Source organism: Pimephales promelas, chromosome 3, assembly GCF_988280905.1.
Source record: "Pimephales promelas chromosome 3, fPimPro1.hap1.1, whole genome shotgun sequence".
NCBI classification, from domain to species: domain Eukaryota; kingdom Metazoa; phylum Chordata; class Actinopteri; order Cypriniformes; family Leuciscidae; genus Pimephales; species Pimephales promelas.
This window is the reverse complement of record NC_142771.1, coordinates 6911442-6936817: the sequence shown is the minus strand read 5'-3', so window position 1 is coordinate 6936817 and position 25376 is coordinate 6911442. Positions and strand designations below refer to the sequence as shown.

Below are 25376 nucleotides of genomic sequence, written 5' to 3'. Positions count from 1 at the left end.
AAAAAAGGGTTAAAATCAGCATTAACAACATTATTGTTAATTGGAATAAATACTATTAAATAAAATATTGGATGAAAAACTTGCCAAAAACTATTTAAACTTTAATGAAAATTTGAAAAGATGCTTTAATTAGCAACTATGTGAAATTATTTAATTTTGAAGCACTGAAATCACAAATGGGAAATAAATTGTTATAAAACTAAATTTGAACAAAAAAAATGTAAAACTCGTTAAAAATAAAAAATGAAAAAAAAACTCGTCCCGTCTCTGGTTTCTCTTATTTTTACTGGGTTACCTTCCAACATGGTCAAATAACAAAACTCGGGTCAAACCGAAACGCCTATTAAGAGACTGTCGTCCACCGCGATCGCTTGTCTGCGTAAAAAAGTCGAACCTCAATGAAAATTCAACTAAAAATACAGATGTGCTGCGAAACCATTTTGCTCTGCTCTATCTCGGACAAGGGCCTTTCTCTAAATGAGCTTACAGACACAAACCTGGATATGATGATTCAACCCGATCTCACGAGAATTCGTACGAATTTTACGAGGTGGCTAATTCGTAACAATTCGTACGACCTCACTCGTACGAATTAGTACGTTTTTGCTAAATCGTACATATTTTACGAATTGGCCAATTCGTATGAATTCGTACGAGTGACCTACCCCTGACCCCGCCCCTAAACCTACCCATCACGTGGGTTTGGACAAATCGTACGAATTCGTACAAGTGAGGTCGTATGAATTAGTACGAATTAGCCACTTTTTAATCACTCGTACGAATTCGTACGAATTGGTCGTGAGATAGCGTAGGATGATTTTACTGAGACCTGGCAAACACCGAATGATTTCATGCATCTCAATCTGCGGATACCAGCACCTGTCTAAGCGGCGTTGGCCTTGCTCATCTATCTCAACCCCATAACACTTGCTCAACGGGACTTCCATAATATTAAGACTTGAAAGTTTCCTTTTTCATCAATCATCCTTATTTATAGACCACCCGAACAGCAAAAGGATTTTTTCTCCGAACTAAGTGAACAACTAAGACTAGCCTAGCCTGTGCTTCATCATCCAAGGTCATCTTGCTTGGTGACTTTAACATCCAGGGGTGCGTTTCCCAAAAGCATCGTTAACCAACTATGATCGCATGTTGGTCGCAATTTCCATTGAACTCTATTGGTAACGATGGAACTTGCGACCATAGTTGGCTAACTTTATCCGAATGTTACACTCTCACGGCCACACACGACTTAGTTTGTACATCTGGTTTGAATGATATCTCCAGCAATGGTCAAGTTACTCCCATCTCTGATCATAAGCTTATGACACAATTTTACATTAATTAAATGTATTGACAATACTACCATCTCTTATCGTAAGATCAATGCTATAGAGTGCCGAAATTATGACGTCACTTTGTACACTCTTAGAAGAAATGGTTCTATTTAGAACCAGAAATGTTTCCATCCCCCGCTTCATATATGGAACTCCAAAATGGTTCTATATAGAACCATTTTTTTTTTGGTAAAAGGTTCTATTGGCCAAGTATGGAACCCCAGTGTTCTATATAGAACCCAGAGGAACCCTTTTTTTAAAAGTGTATAGAATATTTTAGGGCTTCCAAATACGTAGCGCTGATAGAACCTTTTAATGTTCTATATAGAACCTTTTCTTCTCAGGCCGTGTGTCCACCAAAGAGTTTTTAGCCAGCTGAAAACGCTATACGCTCTGCTGAAGACGCCGTGCTTTGGGCGCTTGAGAGTGTTTTGGCAGCGTAGCGTTTTTTCCGTTGAGGCGTTTCGTTGCTATGATACAGAATATCCGCAGCAGTTGAATGTTGTGACAGTTGGTCGGTGTGGTATTAGTCCCGCCCCTCCTCCACTGTGATTGGACGGCTGGGTAAAAAGTGACAGTGATGAGCGCTACGTTTTATCCAAAGTTGAACATTTTTCAACTCCCAGCGACCAGTAAAAACACCGGGCGCTCGGCGCTTCACCGTGAAAAAAAAACGCTCAGCGCCTCGTCACGCTCATGGCGTTTAAAAAGCGCGGCGCTCCCATTGAAAACAATTGAAAACTTACGCCAGGCGCGTGGAGAAACGCTTTGGTGGACACACGGCCTAAGAGTGTAGGCCAAAACGGGAAAGTGAGTTAGCATTTTAGCACTTGCATGTGCTAAAATAACACTTATAATGTGACGCTGCATGTCATTGGAGTTTGAATAATGATGATGAGTTGTTTTTGAGTGACTATTCCTTTAAGAGACAGTAGAGCCTATGTACAAGTGTGTGTGTCAGGAGACTGTTGATTATCAGGAAGGTCTTTCGACTGCGGTTCTTCAGAAGAAAAGGTAATACAAACAGAAATGGGGGAAGTGTGTGTGTGTGTGTTGCTTGTTGTTAATTTGCTCCATGCCGATCAGTCAAACAGGAACCCCAGCCGAGCAAATCTCGTTTTCATGACTGTCAGCAAGAGCTCAAGCAGAGACGCGGAGATGCAGGGAGACCCGGAGAGAGAAGAGAGGCGCCAAATAGTAATTAAAGCCGTGTAGATTAAGTTTACAGAAGTGTGATGCTTTAACTCGCTTTATTACCCCCTACAGGGGTGTAAAATGTGTGTGTGTGTGAAAGCCAACATTGAGTGTCTCGCTTCTGCATCTGTTTTTAAGGCCGGCTCGCACCTCAGGTATTGGGTCCGGGAACGACCCCTCACACGTCTCCGATAATTGGACGGGTCTCGTCTTTTCCACCGCGTGCTTGTTCTGTAGCTTCTCCTGCTGATATAACACACACACACACCAAAGCTTCATTTTATATAATACACAACAACACTATTTTGGCATCAGAGATGTTAGTCGTGTACTAGAGAATATTAACAGGCACCAACGATACAGTTTCCTAAATCATTTGTTAGCAAACAATAACTCATTACTTTAATGAGCTCGTTGTCTCTGTCCTACATTATTACATTGTTTAAGTTAAAACTGTGAGATTTGTACATGTACATTTCTGAAATGCTTAACTCAGACAGTTACAACTGATTACAGATCACTTTAAATTGTAATGTGGACTCTCGCATTTTCTATAAATGAATAAATAAAAGCTCTATATAAATAAATGTGACTGAAATGACTGAATGAATGCAATTAATGTGACCATAAAATATAATATATTCGGGCCTTGATTAATTGACATTTGGTCCGATTAAGCTATTTCAGGGGCAAATTCTCAAAATTCATCAACAAACTCGTTTCTTTTAACGTTTTTATTATTCTCGTGTTGATTCTCATCACTATTTTCATGCAAATTACAATTTCTCTCTTTTGATTTTGAGGGGTTTTGATGTACGTCACTAATGAGAAGCTTTATATTCTCTAGAAAACCGTCTGATCTAGTGGTGGCGCTCTTCTGTCGATTTTGACTAAAAAAAATTTACGTTTTGTTTACATTTTTTTAGTTCATCAAAATGGTACGAAACTTGGTACAGGTTTTGGCACTTGCTGTCACACACGAAAAATTATGGACATGATTCAAACAGGTTAAATGGTCGAATTTCATCTAGTGGAAGCGTTCGGTACTGCGGCCAAACTACGTCTGACTGAAAGCTCATTTTTTTGAGATATCAAGCTCAAATTTGGAACACTTGTTAACTTGTTTTATTAATTTGAGCCTGATATCTCGACATAGTAACTTGTTGACAAGTTTATTTAACTTGTTTTTATTTTCAGGCTTTGATTTTCTATCGGTTTTAGAGTAAAACGTGTTTTTGAAAATATATATTTCATTTAAAAATCTAAAATAGTATTTTTACATGTAAAATTCTGTAAGTCCACTTTTTAAAACTTGTTTCGCTTCAGCAATAATCTGCCAAGTGTCGTCTTTGAAAAAGAGATCAAACTTTAGTCTGTGCTCTAAAGCATTCAAGGTTTACGACATGTCTATCCTCAAAAAGTTAATAAATGGATTATAAATACAGCGTAAATATAATTTATTATAAAAAAATCCCCTAAAAATACATTAATTTAATTGAAATTTTTTATAATTATAATTATTATTTTTAATAATATTTATATAATTATTTAATATAATTATTTAATAATATACAAATAATTATTATAATATTTATTATTATAATTATTATATTTTAATTAATATAATAATTAAATATATCATTTTTTTTAATAATTTTTTATATTGCTTAAAACCTGAAGATAAGTCAACAAACTGGTGGGACGTGAACATCGGCCGCTGTCTGTAATGAGGGCGTATCCCGGATATCGGGGTGCAAATGAGAAATGTCCCTGTGAAGACCCTTCTACCCCCGTCCCGTCGCAGTGTGGACTGATCAAACACAGCAGAGCGGTGAGACTAACGCAGTCACAGGGGGCGGAGACACACTCCCTTTAATTGGATAGACACTCAATTAATTTTTCTCCCACAGAGTATCCATTTAGAATACACACCAGAACTCCACAGTTGCTATAGTTACGACTGTAAAACCAGTTGATCTTCAGACTTAGATTCTTTTTGGAATGTTCAGTGTGAACGCACTACTCTATTTATATACGCACACACTCTTTAGGGTACATGAATTTGGGATGCACCTCATGTTATTTGCTTTTATTTCTTTATTGATGGCAGATGCAAACATTATGTTAATACTAACAACTGCATGGAAAATATGGTAACCATGGTCATGCTTTTATTAGGGGCCCTGAAAAACACACATCTAATCAGATCAGAGGGACCGTTACACATTTACGGGGCTGCACACACACACATGTACGCACGCACACAGCTACAATTTGATAAGAGCCACTAGATGGCACAGAATTCCAGATGTACTAAATAGAGTGTATGTGTGTGTGTTTGTGTGGCCAGTGTAATTCCTATGTTATGGGGACAAATTGTCTCGAGAAAGATGGCAAAATTTGAAATCCTTATTGAGATGTTTTTTGGTCCAAATGAGGAAAGCAGCTTTTTAATCACATACTAAATGTAAAAATGCAGAAAGTTTTGTGTGATGGTCGGTTCAAGGGTCGGGCTAGTGTAGGAGGACAAAACATACAGTTTGTACAGTATAAAAATCATTATGTCCTCATAAAACATGATACCACATCATGTATGTGTGTGTGTGTTACGGGGGGATGGAGTGATGGACAGCTCACACGCCAGCCATTATAGTGAGGTGCTGCCAGCACCATCACCATGGCAACAGGCCAGGGGCCCGACAGAACAAAGAAGCAGGTTCCCAGTGTGTGTGTGAAAGACTAACGGCCTCCAGCGCTCATATTTACATGTGACGCTGAAGGGTTAATTGCTGTGAATTCCTGAGCTGCGTGTGAACTCTGCACGAGTGTGTGTCGTCTTTGATTTTACGTCGCAAAAACTTGCAGATGTTCAGCGTATGAACGCATGTATTTAGATATCTATTAAATATCTCAATCCACTTGAGCTCTGGATGAACAAAAAAAACAAAACAAAAAAACTCCTCTAGAGTTTCAGAAGAGATCTCAACGACGTCTGAGACGGTGCTCACGTTTGCCAAGATGTCAGAGATCTTAATATGAACAAAACAGATGATTTGAGCTCTATAATCTCACTGGATGAGAACTAGTGAATCATTGGAGTTGACACTGCTGTTTAAAGGGATGGGGTCTGGAAGATTTCTCTCTTTATTTCTTTTTAAAGAAATTAACACTTTCATTCGGCAAGAATTAGGGCTGGGTGATATGACCAAAATCTTACATCATGATATGAATCATTTAATTTCATGATAACGATATATATCACGATATAGTTATTTTTGCTTTAAATAAAGTTTTCATAATATAAAAAGTGAATTGAAATTTCATAAATCTCATCACCAATTTCACAACTGGAACGAAAACGAATACTTATGGAAGCTTGTTTCCACCACAGAATAAAACAATAACAAAGATAATTAGGACTTTTTATCTCAGAATTGCGTATAAAGTAAAAATTGTGAGAAATAAACTGAATTTAATTGCATGTTTATATGTTGTAGTTCTAACTTTATAACACACAATTGGGAGATATAAAATCAGAATTGTAAGTAATATACTTGCAATTCAGAGGAAAATAGTCAGTTTCCTTAGAATTGGACTTTTTAATTGGCAATTGCGAGTTTAAATCTCACAATTCTGAGAAAATATGTCAAAATTGCGAGATATAAACAGCAATTGCATGTTTTAAAGTCAGAATTGCGAGATATAAACTAGCATTTGCATGTTTTAAAATCAAAATTGCGAGATATAAACTAGCAATTGCGTGTTTTAAAGTCAGAATTGCGAGATATAAACTATCAATTGCGTGTTTTAAAGTCAGAATTGCGAGATATAAACAAGCAATTGCGTGTTTTAAAGTCAGAATTGCGAGATATAAACTATCAATTGCGTGTTTTAAAGTCAGAATTGCGAGATATAAATTAACAATTGCGTGTTTTAAAGTCAGAATTGCGAGATATAAATTAACAATTGCGTGTTTTAAAGTCAGAATTGCGAGATATAAACAAGCAATTGCGTGTTTTAAAGTCAGAATTGCGAGATATAAACTAGCAATTGCGTGTTTTAAAGTCAGAATTGCGAGATATAAACAAGCAATTGCGTGTTTTAAAGTCAGAATTGCGAGATATAAATTAACAATTGCGTGTTTTAAAGTCAGAATTGCGAGATATAAACTAGCAATTGCGTGTTATAAAGTCAGAATTAGAGCCCGACCGATAAAGAATTTTGAAGGCCGATACCGATACAAATATTTTTGGGTTTTAAAATCCGATATTCCGATATATCGGCCGATATTTAAAAAAAAATATTGTTGGATTTCACACACGTGTAAAAGAAAAGCTAACTTTTCTGCTCAAGATACGTTTGATACTTTTTCTCTATGTCTAAATGTTCACTCCTGGCAAGTATAACTTACATTTTACAATGCAGGGACGGTAACTAGAGATATGCTAGTTATAAATACAGTAATCATTACTTTATTTAGGCAGAAAAAGTTCATTGTGGTTTCCAAGCTCATTAATGTTAACGTTAGCGGTCTTCCACTGATGATAGTGGCATTAGCTAGCTTTGTGGTTAGCTAGTCTATGATGAGCCATAATTTAGCAATATATAACATCATACTGCAAATTAAAACATACATTTTCAATATAACAGGCCAAGGAGAGATGATTGAAGCGTGTTTCGTCCGTTTTTATTTTATTTTTGAAATATTCATTTATCGGCCATTATAACTGCCGATACCGATATTTTGGAAAATGCCTAATATCGGCCAGCCGATATATCGGTCTGGCTCTAGTTAGAATTGTGATATATAAACTAGCAATTGCATGTTTTAAAGTTAGAATTGCGAGATATAAACTAGCAATTGTGAGCTAAAAAGTCGCAATTATCTTTTAAAATATTTTATTCTGTGGAAACACACTAGCTTCCATAAATACTAGCCAAACTAAAGTAAAAAATTGTTTTAAAAAAATTCAAGCTCACTGAAGAAGTAAACAGTCGATGATAAAATAAGAACAAAGAAAATACATGCACTAGAAATAAAAAACTACAATAGAATAAAGCAGGACACGAAACGAAACGAGCGGTTTGTGCGAGTAAACGAACAGTATTTATATTGTGTTTAACTCTTGTAATGACAGCCACAAAGCGCCCGCGTCCTCAGATCACTTGGACGTGACTGTGGTTACAAGAGGTAAAAACGATATGGTTCTATTTAGAACCAGAAATGGTTCCATCCCCCGCTTCATATATGGAACTGCAAAATGGTAAAAAGGTTCTATTGGCCAAGTATGGAACCCCAGGGTTCTATATAAAACCCAGAGGAACCCTTTTTTAAGAGTCTATAGAACCTTTTAGGGGTTCCAAATACGTAGCGCTGATAGAACCTTTTCTTCTAAGAGTGTACTGTTCGTTTTCTCACACAAACCGCTCGTTTCATGTCTTAGGCCATCAATGTGTACTTACATTTGGACAATTTGGGCTTCTCTGTGCATGCTCTTTGAGGTGGTGACCATAGACCTCCATTATATGACTGACAGACAAGAACGGTTTGACCTAAAAATATCAAAATTGAAACTACTGCGGAAACAAAGACACCTACATCTTGGATGCCCTTGAGGTAAGATAAAACATACCAAACATTAATTTCAAAGTCAACTATGAGCAACATTTGACCTTCCGACATCAAAGAAACACTGGCCTTGCATTCCAGGTAAGCAAGAATATCTCACTCCTAGATTCCCCACTATCCATCAAACACCACAATCACTGATTTATGAGCAGGAAAACATCTCTGGCTCAGCGTCAACAATCGTTTCAGAAGACACCAATTAACTTAGCAGTGGGAGAAACACATCTTCTGCTAAACAGGGTTCAGGGTTGCAAAAAGCAAGTGTGATTTCAGCGTGAACTAGCATGAATCGGACTCTTTATCCGGGGGGTGGAAAAAGCACCTGCGACTAAGAGCGGGGTTTATGTACAAAGAGTGTTAAGAGCAGGCCAGCTGTAGCCTTGGAGGATAAGGTGAAAATATAAGGCCACTGACAGACGTATGTTAGCAAGTGAGCTAGCTAGCAGCGATGACAAGAGAGATAGCAAAGACTACAGGGTTCGTTTCTACAATGCAGCCGTCGTAAAAAACAAAGCAAAAAGAATCATTCGCCATTGCGAAATACAAAGGTTTTATGGATTTTTCATGTTAAAAACAGACGAAGCGACGTGCTGACAAGCGGCTGGAGTTAACGCGAGGGAAAATGCTTCAACATGGTCAAACTGGGTCAGACACGAACCTCGTCTCCGCCAATTGGGCACCTTTGAAGCCGCGTTCGGTCTTCGGGGCGAAATAAATTATTTATAAGTTTATAACAATGACATGTCATGAAGTTTCAATTTCACTACAATGAATCCATACCCACGGAGCATAAAGCAACACCACATGGATGAGAGGGGATCACGACACGAGCGGATCCGCCCACCCGATCCGCCGCTCCCAGAAGACAGGGGAAAACAGACGTATAGACGCCTTTCATCCTCACAATGAGAATCATATGTCTCCCGTGGCCTGCTCCAGACTTTCGGTCTTCACTATAGGTGACGCCTTCAGGCAGAAACGGGAATCTGAAACAAGGAACAAATCGCATGGAGATAAGAGGCTTCTGGAGGAGAAGCAGAGGCCTAATGGCTCTCGCTTCCGCGAGCACAAAGCTGACAGACTCCATCCCTGAAAGAGCGCCGTTTAAAGAGTCCATCAAGCGCAAATCTCCAAACCCATCTGTAAATGCAGAGCGTGAATGGAAAGAAGTGGGTGGATGATTACAACCCCCAAAAGTTCTCTTAGGATCCTGAAATAATGTAATATAGTAAACTACGCTATGGCAGCGCTCTAAAATATGCAAGTTGGTCTAGTAAAGCCATATATTATAACAAATCTCAATGTAAACTAGTTGGTTTTATAGTACACACCCAACTTTATAGTACACTTTATATGAGATATGAACTGAGCTGGACAATGACATTAATGTTTATACAATACATATAAATGAACTTTTTTACAACAAATCGCTGAACTTATTTAAACTGGACTGTGATGCTATTTTCCTCTAGAAACAAACTTTGCTGCATTATTTTCAACAATCTGTATTGTAAAAAGCGCTATATATATATAATTAGGTGACTTGACTTGATAAGGCGATACTATATTGCAAATTACGGCACATCTATATATAAAGTTGGATATATAATACAGATATATATACCTACTCATGTAAAGCGACACCATATATTAAATCTTGACTTATATCGTTGCAATATGTAAACTATACAGGCCTGTGTAACTATAGCTCTTCTGCTAAATAATGCATTAAGATATTAAAGGAGTAGTTCACTTTAAAAAAAAAAACAACTTTTGCTGATAATTTACTCACCCCCATGTCATCCAAGATGTCCATGTCTTTCTTTCTTCAGTCGAAAAGAAATTAAGGTTTTTGATGAAAACATTCCAGGATTTTTCTCCATATAATGGACTTCAATGGGAACCAAACGGTTCGAAGTCCAAAAGAGAGTTTCAGTGCAAACTACAAACCGTTCAAAGGGCTTTAAACGATTCCAGACGATGAATAAGGGTTTTATCAAGCGAAACGATCGCTCATTTAATAAATAAATAACAAAGTTCAAGTTTTATAAGGTCAAATGCTCGCCTTGCTCTGTTCTGTTCGTGACTCTCCTGTTTGAACTCGTTCATCAAAATGAACGAATCTTTTTTCCGAGTCAATTCGTTTGTTTCGTTGGTTGAATGAACCAAATGACTCGGAAAAAGATTTGTTCATTTTGATGAACGAGTTCGAACAGGAGAGTCACGAACAGAACAGAGCAAGGCGAGCATTTGACCTTATAAAACTTGAACTTTGTTATTTATTTATTAAATGAGCGATCGTTTCGCTTGATAAAACCCTTATTCATCGTCTGGAATCGTTTAAAGCCCTTTGAACGGTTTGTAGTTTGCACTGAAACTCTCTTTTGGACTTCGAACCGTTTGGTTCCCATTGAAGTCCATTATATGGAGAAAAATCCTGGAATGCTTTCATCAAAAACCTTAATTTCTTTTCGACTGAAGAAAGAAAGACATGGACATCTTGGATGACATGGGGGTGAGTAAATTATCAGCAAAAGTTTTTTGAAAAGTGAACTACTCCTTTAAGTCATTTCATGTTATTTCAACTTAAATTACATGAAACTGACTTAAAAATGAGCTGAAACTTAACTTATCGCTTAACTTATTTTGATGAGTTAAAAGCAAAATGTATTGATCATCTAACTTCTTACACACTCTAAACAATGCTGGGTTGTTTGAACCCAAATTTGGGGGACAATATGGACAAACCCAAATATTGGGTTAAAAAAAAACTTCAACTTTCATTTCATTTGCATTTTAACCCAATTTGGCCCAAATTTGAGTTGAAACAACCCAACATTTATAGAGTGCAGTGTACAAATACATTTAATTTGACTTGACCTCAAAAACAATGCAAAATATAGGTAATACGATACAAAATAATCAAATGCACAGTATAAAACCAGGATCCTGCAAACAAAATGCCACTTCGGTGATGGACGACTTCAAAACAAGCCTCTCCGTTTAACTGGAAAGATTAACTACACTAGTGATTGTGCATTGGTCTGTGGCATTACCTCATCAACGGCGTTCTGCTTCCAAAAATACAGCATTTAAATTTAATACGCGTATTTACAGCGTGCATTCTGCTGAGGAATATGAAGAGAAATCAAAGCCAGCGAGTTCACAGGCCCCCGTCTTCTCTCTATGATACCGCTGCATTACTTCATGGAAACGCATCAATACCGCCGGGTCTAAGGAGAGACTTGGCTCGCGTCTGATTTCTCATTATCGTAGACTAATGTTCTTGCCCGGCGCGTATAAATCAACACGACCGAGACGCTTTCATGTGCACAGCGGGAAGTTATCATACGCATCAACCGGGCCTTTGAACTCTACATGTATGATCTGTGTGGATGGGAGTTTGTGTTTATCGATCGGTCACGGGGCTTATGAGAGGATCAGAGACGACGTGCATCGGTGTGAAAGCGACAGTGATGTCAAGGACACCTACTGAGCAACTGACTGCATAACCAACGTGCAATCTCATAAGTGAAGCGAAATGCATAGGAAACTCAACCCGACTGATTCCAATACAGTCTTACGTAAGCTAAAACAAGTAGCAACATTCAGTCAAAACAGTCTTAGATAGCGGCACAATGCCAAATGCTCATTCGGAGCAGGTTTCATGTTGCTTAGAAAGTCGCTTGCCACACTAAATTTCTTAGTAGCAGCATTTGTACACTATTTTTTGGGATTTTTATTCTATGTTAGCATGAGTTTACACCACTTTTTTTTGTGCACAACCATCATATCAAATCACATTAAAGGGTTAGTTCACCCAAAAATGAAAATTCTGTCAGTATTTACTCACCCTCATGTTGTTCCAACCCCGTAAGACCTTCGTTCATCTTCGCAAAACACAAATTAAGATATTTAAGATATTAAGATCGCTCCTGTATACTAGTCCATAGGCTTCTTGAGGGACTGGCTCTTGCTGTCATCGAAAAGTCATTAAAGACATCGTTAAAATAGTCCAAATGACTACAGTGGCTTAATTTTAACTTTATCAAACGACGAGAACACTTTTTGTGCGCAAAAACAACAAAAATAACGACTTTATTTCAAATATTCCCTTCGTCTCCATGGGCCTGTAGTCAGTTAACGTAGTGTGATTGCGTAGAGCTACGTCACACGTAGGCTCACTATTGGCCGACGCTGGTCATGTGTGTGTGATGCGTGTGACGTACAATAACAGAAGCTTACGCTATTAAACTAGTAACCTGACTCGCGCAGAGGGAGAAATAAACCAATAGTTGAAATAAAGTCGTTATTTTTTTATTTTTTTGCGCACAAAAGTGTTCTCGTCGTTTGATAAACTTAAGATTGAGCCCCTGTAGTCACTTGGACTATTTTAACGATGTCTTTAATGACTTTTCGATGCCAGCAAGAGTCATTCCCTCAAGAAGCCTATGGACTAGTATGCAGGAGCGATCTTAATATCTTAAATATCTTAATTTGTGATCCGAAGATGAACGAAGGTCTTACGGGGTTGGATCAACATGAGGGTGAGTAAATACTGACAGAATTTTCATTTTTGGGTGAACTAACCCTTTAACCTTTCATCATATGAATAATCCAGGATTGCGTTTCAATACACACATCAGGCCAGAAGCAGAGAACACGTTTTTCCATTACATTGCGCCATTTTCAATTGTTTTTCAATGTAAACACATGCCAGCGTCATGTTGCGGGTGGTTGCCAGGGCGTTGCTATGCGGTTGAGAACCAAACATCTGTCCTAAACTTGCGATGCGAGACATCAAAATCTCCTCAAACACTTACACACTTAAAGCTTGTAAGAGAACAGGAACAGCCCTCCCTATCTCACGAACAATTCGTACGAATTCGTACGTGTGATTAAAAAGTGGCTAATTCGTACGACCTCACTCGTACGAATTCATTCGATTTGTCTAAACCCACGTGATGGTTAGGTTTAGGGGCGGGGTCAGGGGTAGGTCATTCGTACGAATTCATACGAATTGGCCAATTCGTAAAATATGTACAATTTAGCAAAATCTTACTAATTTGTACGAGTGAGGTCGTATGGATTGTTACGAATTGGCCACCTCGTAAAATTCGTACGAATTCCCGTGAGATCGGGTTGGAACAGCTCTGAACTCATGACAGAGCAAACGTTGTTGAGTGTGAAAGAAGAAATCAGACTATTAGAGACCAGCACAGCTTCACAAGTTCATTGCAACATGTTCAAAACACAAGCTTTATCATTTGTTATCACAGCTCAGAGGAGTGTCCACCGGCTCAGTTAATGTGCATTTTTCTCATTATCGTCTACTGTCCTTGAAACTTCAAAGAATATACAGCAATAATGAGACTTCTAGCCCTGGTCTTCTGCCAAGAATAAGGAAATGCGGTGGTTTGATTCACAGTTATCAGTGTTTTTTTTCAGTAATTATATTTATGGTCTGAGAACAAAAATTAGATCAAAAGCCTATTTGGATCAAGCCATTAACAATGGTGAGGTAAATTAAGTTTGAGTCCATTTAAGTGTTAGAAATTCGTCCAAAATGAAAATTCTGTCTTTAATTACAAAGACTTCTAAGACTTCTATTTAGCCGTGCATTTACTGAATGAGCACTGTTCGTGCAACTGTTCCTACTGTATTTTATTTAATTTTTTATTCTAATTATAATTTTCTATTTTATTTGTATTCTATGCATCACGTTTGAGCTTTAGCAAGAACCAATGAGATTCATTCTCGTGTTACGCATCACATTTGAGCTTTAGCAAGAACCAATGAGGTTCATTCTCCTGTTACGCATCACGTTTGAGCTTTAGCAAGAACCAATGAGGTTTATTCTCGTGTTACGCATCACATTTGAGCTTTAGCAAGAACCAATGAGGTTCATTCTTGTGTTACGCATCACGTTTGAGCTTTAGCAAGAACCAATGAGATTCATTCTCCTGTTACGCATCACGTTTGAGCTTTAGCAAGAACCAATGAGATTCATTCTCGTGTTACGCATCACATTTGAGCTTTAGCAAGAACCAATGAGGTTCATTCTCCTGTTACGCATCACGTTTGAGCTTTAGCAAGAACCAATGAGGTTTATTCTCGTGTTACGCATCACATTTGAGCTTTAGCAAGAACCAATGAGGTTCATTCTTGTGTTACGCATCACGTTTGAGCTTTAGCAAGAACCAATGAGATTCATTCTCCTGTTACGCATCACGTTTGAGCTTTAGCAAGAACCAATGAGGTTCGTTCTCGTGTTACGCATCACTTTTGAGCTTCAGCAAGAACCAATGAGGTTCGTTCTCGTGTTACGCATCACGTTTGAGCTTCAGCAAGAACCAATGAGGTTCGTTCTCGTGTTACGCATCACATTTGAGCTTTAGCAAGAACCACTGAGATTCATTCTCGTGTTACGCATCACATTTGAGCTTTAGCAAGAACCAATGAGATTCATTCTCCTGTTACGCATCACGTTTGAGCTTTAGCAAGAACCAATGAGATTCATTCTCCTGTTACGCATCACGTTTGAGCTTTAGCAAGAACCAATGAGGTTCGTTCTCGTGTTACGCATCACGTTTGAGCTTCAGCAAGAACCAATGAGATTCGTTCTCCTGTTACGCATCACGTTTGAGCTTCAGCAAGAACCAATGAGATTTGTTCTCGTGTTACGCATCACGTTTGAGCTTCAGCAAGAACCAATGAGGTTCATTCTCGTGTTACGCATCACGTTTAAGCTTCTGCAAGAACCAATGAGATTCATTATCGTGTTACGCATCACGTTTGAGCTTCAGCAAGAACCAATGAGATTCATTATCGTGTTACGCATCACGTTTGAACTTCAGCAAGAGGTTTGTTCTCGCACGTCACGCTGGTTCGGTTGAGGTTCGGTTAATGTTCGCTGATCAATGTATAAATGTGAATAAAATCCTAAATTCAATCTGTTTATCATATAAAGCGATCAAATCTCAATGCATATGGATTCGTTTTACGATCTCTCTATGAACTTTTTTAAGCATCAAAATTGCAGTTACTTTTTTAACTAATTAACTAACTAATTTTTGTCTAAGTCTACAGACCTTTAAAAGAGAAATCTCCCTCATTTTCTTCTGGGAATTCAGACAAGGGTCAGTAAATAAACGTGAAACTACTGTGCAGCAATTCGAATGCAGACTGTCGACTGACATGTCTTAGGAACGGCTTTAAACGGACGTCTTCATGTCAGCGGTCTGCGTTCAATCGCGCTGTCACTGACACAGGACAGAGCTTTGGGTTTGTGGAGAGGATTTTATGACAGAACGGCCCTTTCATTCCACAGCATTAAGAAGACAAAGTGCCGTTATCACTCAAAGTGGGTCTGTGACCGCAGGAGAAACATGTTTGGAGCGTCTCCTAAAGCCGCAGAGATACGGAGACTCTTGACACAGGTCAAGCCGCGCACTTAAGAGAAGAGATGGGACAGACCGCGACCCTCTGCAGAAGACAGCGCCGTGTCCTTATTAAGAAACGAGACAGTTCTGCCGGAGAGATATCAGAGTAGACACACACATCAACACATGAGCAGCTTCTGTCATGCCCGTCTGCTCTTCCAGTGCTCAGGTGTTCCCATTACATTGCAAGGTTTAAAAGGTCCAGTTTAGACATTTTACTCTGCAATTACATGTCAACTAACTCTAATTAGAGTATAAGTAGACTGTCTGCTTTATATCTCTCTATAAATATCGTGATGCTCCTCAAGTACGTCAACTTATTTAACTAACCCGAACCCTAACCTAATGGTGTGTTCACACCGAACGCAAATTTAATTATTTGCGCGAGTAGATTACATACAAAGTCAATGCAAAGACGCGAATAGATGCATCATAATTGGACGACCCATTTGCCGCGGATGTCTTCCGCGCAAGTTGAAAAATTTGAACTCGAGTGAATGTTCAAGTGTCCAACTAGACACGATAGACGTGTATTTGATGCTCTATTCGCGTTCAATGTGACAGTCTATTACACACTAAAGCCGTGTGTCCACCAAAGCGTTTTTAGCCAGCTGAAAACGCTAGACGCCGTGCTTTGGGCGCTTGAGAGCGTTTTGTCAGCGCAGAGTTTTTTTCCGTTGAGGCGTTTCGTTGCTATGATACAGAATATCCGCAGCAGTTTGAATGTTGTGATAGTTGGTTGGTGTGGTATTAGTCCCGCCCCTCCTCCACTGTGATTGGACAGCTGGGTAAAAAGTGACAGTGATGAGCGCTGCGTTTTATCCAAAGTTGAACATTTTTCAACTCCCAGCGACCAGTAGAAAACGCTGGGCGCTCGGCACTTCAGCATGAAAAAACCGCTCAGCGCCTCGTCACGCTCATGGCTAGGGTTGGGTATCGAGAATCGAGTATCGATTGGAACCGAGACTAACTTTTAGTTTTTCCCGGAATCGTTCAAAAGTTAAAATTTCGATTCCTAATTTCGATATTCACAGTCCGCCGAGCGGAAGAAGAAACCGCTGAACAACACCAACGAAGAAGCGTCTACCGGAAGTGTTGGCATAACCACGCGAGTCGAACATGAGTACCTTACGTCGGCGATCCAAAGTGTGGCTTCACGTTTCTAAAAATAACGAAATCTCGGCAAAATGCAAAATTTGTGACAAAAGGAGTATTTTTACAGAAGGAGTATTTCCTTCAGAAAGGCCGTTGGTTAGCAAGGTTAGCTAAACTTTTTTGACCCTGCCTCTTAAAAGAATCGGAATCGAGAATCGTTAGGAACCGGAATCGAATCAAGGAATAGGAATCGGAATCAGAATCGTTCAAATTCAAACGATACCCAACCCTACTCATGGCGTTTAAAAAACGCGGCGCTCCCATTAAAAACAATTGAAAACATACGCCAGGGGTGTGTAAAAACGGTTTGGTGGACACACTGCCTAATGGTGTGTTCACACCCGACGCGAGTACAGCGTCAAACACGCGTCTATCGACGCTTGAATCTTCAGCTCGAGTTCACATTTTTCAACTTGCGCGGAAGATGTTCGCGGCAAACGGGTTGCAAATTTGCGTCATTCACAACGCCCCCGGCGCAAATTATGCGTCTTTTCGCGTCTTTGCATTGACTTTGTGTGTAATCAACTAGCGCAAATATGGTGTGAACAAACCATTATTTTAGTTCGTAGAATGTGAACCAACAAAATAAAGTGTAACCAATTTAATTTTAAGATTCAGCAGACGTTTCGACTAAAAATATAAAAAAGTTGTCATACAGTAAGATCAGGACAATCAGTTCAGTTTGAGACATTTGCTTTCACTGTTTGACAACGTTGAGATCTCATCAGAAACTCTAGAGGAGAAACGTGAAATTAACAAGACTTTAGAAACACCTGAAAAGCAGGAGAGTTTAATTATTCTCACGTTGTTTACACTCTTAGAAGAAAAGGTTCTATATAGAACCTTAAAAGGTTCTATCAGCGCTACGTATTTGGAACCCCTAAATGGTTCTATACACTCTTAAAAAAGGGTTCCACTGGGTTCTATATAGTACTTGGCCAATATAACCTTTTACCAAAAAAAATGGTTCTATATAGAACCATTTTGTAGTTCCATATATGAAGCGGGGTATGGAACCATTTCTGGTTCTAAATAGAACCATTTCTTCTAAGAGTGTAGGAGATACAAATAAGATTTAGAAATTCCCATACTAGTTCACTTCACAACTTAATTCAAATGGCAAAATATGTCTTAATTAATTAACAGGACCCCTCAGATGTTTTAATGTTTGTGAATGAAGTCTCTTTTGCTCACCAAGGCTGCAATTATTTAGTCCAAAATACTGTTGTGAAATATTATTAAGATTTAAAATAACTAGTTTCTATTTGATTATATAGTAAAAAGTCATTTATTCCAGCTGAATTTCCAGCATCATTACTCCAGTCTTAAGTGTCACATGATTATTCAGAAATCAGTATAATACGATGATCTGATGCTCAAGAAACATTTCTGATTATTATCAATGTTGAACCCAGTTGTGCTGCTTCATATTTCTGTGCAAACCATGATAGATGTCTTTTTTGTAAGTCACATTTGATCAATTTAATGCAGACTTGTAGAATAAATAGTGTGCACTAATGGTAGTAAATTCAGTAAACCATTCCACACTATTTTCTTTCCCAAACAGTGTGTCGTATAGCACTCCAAACACATCCAAACAGCAGACTGAGACAAGAGAACACAAGAGGACAGGGATATATGAGAGAACCGGTGTATAAATCACAGTCCATCTCCCGCAGGGTTTACGAACGCCTGCCTCTCGGTTAAACAGAGGGCCCTGCTGGTACCTGGGGGCCACCGTGCAGGAGCCGAAGTCCCCCCAGCCCGACAGAGAGGTCGCCACGGGGCCTGATCGCACGACCCCTGCCGGCACGCTGCACAGCGTCATCTCAGACACAGTACAAACGCAGTATTTCACCCTGATAACAGCGGCTCGCTCGCCGTCACATTTCAACAACACACACCAATGACGCTTTCATGTGGAAATCAGATTTACAGATTCAGTACTTTTTCAACACGCACTCCCCATCAAATGTTCGCACACACTGGATTTAGTGTGCTCTTTTCATCTAAAGGCTTCTGAAGTTTTGTAGACAAATCCTGTGTAAATTGGGCACTCAGACAAAAGAAGCAGCTTGACTATAAGAGAGTTTTCATTTGCATCACATCATTTGAAAACTTCCATTTGTATAAGTGTTCATCAGTTTAAGATTATTATTACTCAAACGAGTAGAGGTGTCAAACTTTTCAGTTCTAGCAAATGTGACAGACTGTCATCTTAAATAAATAAATAATGAATATTTTGTATTTTTTCCCCACATTCTAAAAAAAAAAAAAAAACATTCCAAGGTTCTAAAATTGAGTTGCTTCAACAAAACATTTTCAAACTTATTTGACATTGTTGACAAAAAATGGCATTGTTTTTTTATATATTTTGCAACAAAATTGTTTTATGATGAATAATTTGAAAAGTTCTCTATAACCATGTGAATTTCAGTTGTACAACTCTGAAATATTCCAGTTAATTTTTTTTTACTGTAAAAAATTGAGTTGTTTCAACTAAACATTTTCAAACTTATTTGACATTATTGACAAAAAATGGCATTGTTTTTTATATATATTTTGCAACAAAATTGTTTTATGATGAATAATTTGAAAAGTTCTCTATAACCATGTGAATTTCAGTTGTAAAACTCTGAAATATTCCAGTTAATTTTTTTACTGTAAAAAATTGAGTTGTTTCAACTAAACATTTTCAAACTTATTTGACATTATTGACAAAAAATGGCATTGTTTTTTTATATATTTTGCAACAAAATTTTTTTATGATGAATAATTTGAAAAGTTCTCTATAACCATGTGAATTTCAGTTGTAAAACTCTGAAATATTCCAGTTAATTTTTTTACTGTAAAAAATTGAGTTGTTTCAACTAAACATTTTCAAACTTATTTGACATTGTTGACAAAAAATGGCATTGTTTTATATATATATATTTTGCAACAAATTTGTTTTGTGATGAATAATTTGAAAAGTTCTCTATAACCATGTGAATTTCAGTTGTAAAACTCTGAAATATTCCAGTTAATTTTTTTTACTGTAAAAAATTGAGTTGTTTCAACTAAACATTTTCAAACTTATTTGACAATATTGACAAAAAATGGCATTGTTTTTTTATATATATATTTATTTTGCAACAAAATTGTTTTATGATGAATAATTTGAAAAGTTCTCTATAACCATGTGAATTTCAGTTGTACAACTCTGAAATATTCCAGTTAATTTTTTTACTGTAAAAAATTGAGTTGTTTCAACTAAACATTTTCAAACTTATTTGACATTGTTGACAAAAAATGGCATTGTTTTTTTATATATTTTGCAACAAAATTGTTTTATGATGAATAATTTGAAAAGTTCTCTATAACCATGTGAATTTCAGTTGTACAACTCTGAAATATTCCAGTTAATTTTTTTACTGTAAAAAATTGAGTTGTTTCAACTAAACATTTTCAAACTTATTTGACATTGTTGACAAAAAATGGCATTGTTTTTTATATATATATTTTGCAACAAATTTGTTTTGTGATGAATAATTTGAAAAGTTCTCTATAACCATGTGAATTTCAGTTGTAAAACTCTGAAATATTCCAGTTAATTTTTTTTACTGTAAAAAATTGAGTTGTTTCAACTAAACATTTTCAAACTTATTTGACAATATTGACAAAAAATGGCATTGTTTTTTTATATATATATTTATTTTGCAACAAAATTGTTTTATGATGAATAATTTGAAAAGTTCTCTATAACCATGTGAATTTCAGTTGTACAACTCTGAAATATTCCAGTTAATTTTTTTACTGTAAAAAATTGAGTTGTTTCAACTAAACATTTTCAAACTTATTTGACATTGTTGACAAAAAATGGCATTGTTTTTTTATATATTTTGCAACAAAATTGTTTTATGATGAATAATTTGAAAAGTTCTCTATAACCATGTGAATTTCAGTTGTACAACTCTGAAATATTCCAGTTAATTTTTTTTACTGTAAAAAATTGAGTTGTTTCAACTAAACATTTTCAAACTTATTTGACATTGTTGACAAAAAATGGCATTGTTTTTTTTATATATTTTGCAACAAAATTTTTTTATGATGAATAATTTGAAAAGTTCTCTATAACCATGTGAATTTCAGTTGTACAACTCTGAAATATTCCAGTTAATTTTGTTTACTGTAAAAAATTGAGTTGTTTCAACAAAACATTTTCAAACTTATTTGACATTGTTGACAATAAATGGCATTGTTTTTTTTATATATTTTGCAACAAAATTGTTTTATGATGAATAATTTGAAAAGTTCTCTATAACCATGTGAATTTCAGTTGTACAACTCTGAAATATTCCAGTTAATTTGTTTTACTGTAAAAATGTAGTTGTTTCAACTAAACATTTTCAAACTTATTTGACATTATTGACAAAAAATGGCATTGTTTTTTTTTATATATTTTGCAACAAAATTGTTTTATGATGAATAATTTGAAAAGTTCTCTATAACCATGTGAATTTCAGTTGTACAACTCTGAAATATTCCAGTTAATTTTTTTTACTGTAAAAAATTGAGTTGTTTCAACTAAACATTTTCAAACTTATTTGACATTATTGACAAAAAATGGTATTGTTTTTTTTTATATATTTTGCAACAAAATTGTTTTATGATGAATAATTTGAAAAGTTCTCTATAACCATGTGAATTTCAGTTGTACAACTCTGAAATATTCCAGTTAATTTTTTTACTGTAAAAAATTGAGTTGTTTCAACTAAACATTTTCAAACTTATTTGACATTATTGACAAAAAATGGCATTGTTTTTTTATATATTTTGCAACAAAATTTTTTTATGATGAATAATTTGAAAAGTTCTCTATAACCATGTGAATTTCAGTTGTAAAACTCTGAAATATTCCAGTTAATTTTTTTACTGTAAAAAATTGAGTTGTTTCAACTAAACATTTTCAAACTTATTTGACATTGTTGACAAAAAATGGCATTGTTTTTTATATATATATTTTGCAACAAATTTGTTTTGTGATGAATAATTTGAAAAGTTCTCTATAACCATGTGAATTTCAGTTGTAAAACTCTGAAATATTCCAGTTAATTTTTTTTACTGTAAAAAATTGAGTTGTTTCAACTAAACATTTTCAAACTTATTTGACAATATTGACAAAAAATGGCATTGTTTTTTTATATATATATTTATTTTGCAACAAAATTGTTTTATGATGAATAATTTGAAAAGTTCTCTAACCATGTGAATTTCAGTTGTACAACTCTGAAATATTCCAGTTAATTTTTTTACTGTAAAAAATTGAGTTGTTTCAACTAAACATTTTCAAACTTATTTGACATTGTTGACAAAAAATGGCATTGTTTTTTTATATATTTTGCAACAAAATTGTTTTATGATGAATAATTTGAAAAGTTCTCTATAACCATGTGAATTTCAGTTGTACAACTCTGAAATATTCCAGTTAATTTTTTACTGTAAAAAATTGAGTTGTTTCAACTAAACATTTTCAAACTTATTTGACATTGTTGACAAAAAATGGCATTGTTTTTTATATATATATTTTGCAACAAATTTGTTTTGTGATGAATAATTTGAAAAGTTCTCTATAACCATGTGAATTTCAGTTGTAAAACTCTGAAATATTCCAGTTAATTTTTTTTACTGTAAAAAATTGAGTTGTTTCAACTAAACATTTTCAAACTTATTTGACAATATTGACAAAAAATGGCATTGTTTTTTTATATATATATTTATTTTGCAACAAAATTGTTTTATGATGAATAATTTGAAAAGTTCTCTATAACCATGTGAATTTCAGTTGTACAACTCTGAAATATTCCAGTTATTTTTTTTACTGTAAAAAATTGAGTTGTTTCAACTAAACATTTTCAAACTTATTTGACATTGTTGACAAAAAATGGCATTGTTTTTTTATATATTTTGCAACAAAATTGTTTTATGATGAATAATTTGAAAAGTTCTCTATAACCATGTGAATTTCAGTTGTACAACTCTGAAATATTCCAGTTAATTTTTTTTACTGTAAAAAATTGAGTTGTTTCAACTAAACATTTTTTCAAACTTATTTGACATTGTTGACAAAAAATGGCATTGTTTTTTTTTATATATTTTGCAACAAAATTTTTTTATGATGAATAATTTGAAAAGTTCTCTATAACCATGTGAATTTCAGTTGTACAACTCTGAAATATTCCAGTTAATTTTGTTTACTGTAAAAAATTGAGTTGTTTCAACAAAACATTTTCAAACTTATTTGACATTGTTGACAATAAATGGCATTGTTTTTTTATATATATTTTGCAACAAAATTGTTTTATGATGAATAATTTGAAAAGTTCTCTATAACCATGTGAATTTCAGTTGTACAACTCTGAAATATTCCAGTTAATTTGTTTTACTGTAAAAATGTAGTTGTTTCAACTAAACATTTTCAAACTTATTTGACATTATTGACAAAAAATGGCATTGTTTTTTTTTATATATTTTGCAACAAAATTGTTTTATGATGAATAATTTGAAAAGTTCTCTATAACCATGTGAATTTCAGTTGTACAACTCTGAAATTATCCAGTTAATTTTTTTTACTGTAAAAAATTGAGTTGTTTCAACTAAACATTTTCAAACTTATTTGACATTATTGACAAAAAATGGTATTGTTTTTTTTTATATATTTTGCAACAAAATTGTTTTATGATGAATAATTTGAAAAGTTCTCTATAACCATGTGAATTTCAGTTGTACAACTCTGAAATATTCCAGTTATATTTTTTTTACTGTAAAAATTGAGTTGTTTCAACTAAACATTTTCAAACTTATTTGACATTATTGACAAAAAATGGCATTGTTTTTTATATATTTTGCAACAAAATTGTTTTATGATGCATAATTTGAAAAGTTCTCTATAACCATGTGAATTTCAGTTGTACAACTCTGAAATATTCCAGTTAATTTTTTTACTGTAAAAATTGAGTTGTTTCAACTCAACATTTTCAAACTTATTTGACAAAATTGACAAAAAATGGCATTGTTTTTTTATATATATATTTTGCAACAAAATTGTTTTGTGATGAATAATTTGAAAAGTTCTCTATAACCATGTGAATTTCAGTTGTACAACTCTGAAATATTCCAGTTAATTTTTTTTACTGTAAAAAATTGAGTTGTTTCAACTAAACATTTTCAAACTTATTTGACATTACTGACAAAAAATGGCATTGTTTTTTATATATTTTGCAACAAAATTGTTTTATGATGAATAATTTGAAAAGTTCTCTATAACCGCATGTGAATTTCAGTTGTACAACTCAAAGTCCATGTTCAGTTGTGACAAAGTGTATTAACATTGCTTAAACTCATAATTTGTTGAGCAAGTTATACAAGATTTGACACATTTTAAGTCTTTTTGTAATGTAATTTAAGTTTAATGTAATTTAAGCTGAAAATGACTTAAACATACAAGTTGATTGATTATAGGTATTGGTTCTTCTGTTTTGAAACATATTGTGATTTACTGCGAATAACTTAAATAGTTCAAATGATGACTCTTTTTTCTCTTAGTTTGAAGAACATTTTAACAATCTCCACAATAAAGAACCATTTGTGGAATGGAAAGATTCCATTGATGTTAAAGATTCTTAAAGGAACCATCGATGCCAATAAAGAACCTTGATTTAAGAGCGACAATCCGACACTCTAACACTCTCTATAAAACGATGTTCTTAAAAGGACACTTTATTTTCTCAGTATAGAACATTTGAATAATCGAAAGAACCATTCACTATAAAGAACTTCTTGTGCATGTAAAGATTCAAGATTCTTAAATGGAACCCTCGATGCCAATTAAGAACCTTGATATTTAAGAATGACAATCTGACATTTTTTAACACAGAGGAGTTCAAAAATGTCTTAGTATGAAGAACATCTTAATAATCTAAAGAACCGTTTTCCCCCCAATAAAGAACCTTTTGTGGAATGGAAAGAGTCTATTAAATGTAAAGATTATTTGTGGAACCATCGATGCCAAAATTTAACCTTTAATTAAAAAAAAAAAAAGTTCCCTCTCAAAAATCATATTTTTTTCTTAGTTTAAAGAACATTTTAATAATCTAAAGAACCCTTTTCGACAATAAAGAACCTTTTGTGGAATGGAAAGAGTCCATTGATGTTAAAGATTCTTAATGGAACCATCGATGCCAATAAAGAACCATGATTTAAGAGTGACAATCTGACACATTTTTACACAGAGATGTTCACTCTCAAAAATAACTTTTATTTTCTTAGTATGAAGAACATTTTAACAATCTAAAGAACGTTTAGTGGAATGGAGAGACTACACTGATGTTAAAGATTCTTTGTAGAACCATCGATGCCAAATAAAGAACTTTGATTTAAGAGTGACAATCAGACACTCTGACTTTTTATAGTGCAAAGAACATTTTTAATAATCTAAAGACCACTTTTCCACTATAAAGAACCTTTTGTGGAATGGAAAGATTCCATTGATGTTAAAGATTCTTAATGGAACCATCGATGCCAATAAAGAACCCTGATTTAAGAGTGACAATCTGACACTCAGAGAAGTTCACTTTCAAA

The 25376-nt window shown here is 35.1% G+C and overlaps 1 long non-coding RNA gene across 1 annotated transcript in view; it reads right to left on the bottom strand.

Annotated features, from left to right (window-relative positions):
* LOC120483158 (uncharacterized) overlaps nt 1-25376 on the bottom strand; it is a 34885-nt gene that overhangs the window by 973 nt on the left and 8536 nt on the right. The window contains exon 2 of the long non-coding RNA XR_016150646.1: nt 2682-2777. This is a non-coding gene — a long non-coding RNA (uncharacterized LOC120483158). The remainder of the gene's footprint in view (nt 1-2681; nt 2778-25376) is intronic.